We start from the raw sequence: 628 nt of genomic DNA on the forward strand, positions 1-628 counted from the left end.
AAGGCAACAATTAAAACTGAATTGCAAAGTTGAACAGCAGCACATATCACTATGAAAAATGAAAAACCACATATTTTACACTAAGATTCAGGATTAGAGTACTCAAAAATCAGCTTCTTAAAAGAAAAGTGAGGTTCTTTCTAGTGTGATTTAATAATAAATACAAGTTATTATCAACAGTGTTAAGACTTCGCTATTCTTCTCAAGCATGAACAAAAAGGTGTGATGAAGTGTGTGCAGTTTTGGGATAGGTATGACATCATTTGTCCCTTTAGGCTTTCTGCTATCCGCCCATGAGCAGGGAACAACAGGAAATTTCTTGACAGAAGAGATTCAGGAACCCAATAAGCCCCAAAAGCCAGCTTTTACTATCTGGGAGCATGCACACCGAGTATTTCTTTGTTTAAGAACTACTGAACCCTCTTCTTTATGGGGTCTGACAGGAAAGATGCTGCATTAAAAATTAGAGCGATTTTGACAGAACTGAGGCCAGACGCAGACTGACAAGGATTAAACATTAAGGAAAGGCTAGCTCACAAGGAGGAAAGGGGGACTCACAAGGGATAAAAGCCATATTTACAAGTCCTCCACACTCAGAAGAAAGGCAAAGGAAATAACTACCCTCAGG

This window comes from Camarhynchus parvulus, chromosome 21 (genome assembly GCF_901933205.1).
Source record: "Camarhynchus parvulus chromosome 21, STF_HiC, whole genome shotgun sequence".
Taxonomy (NCBI): Eukaryota; Metazoa; Chordata; class Aves; order Passeriformes; family Thraupidae; genus Camarhynchus; species Camarhynchus parvulus.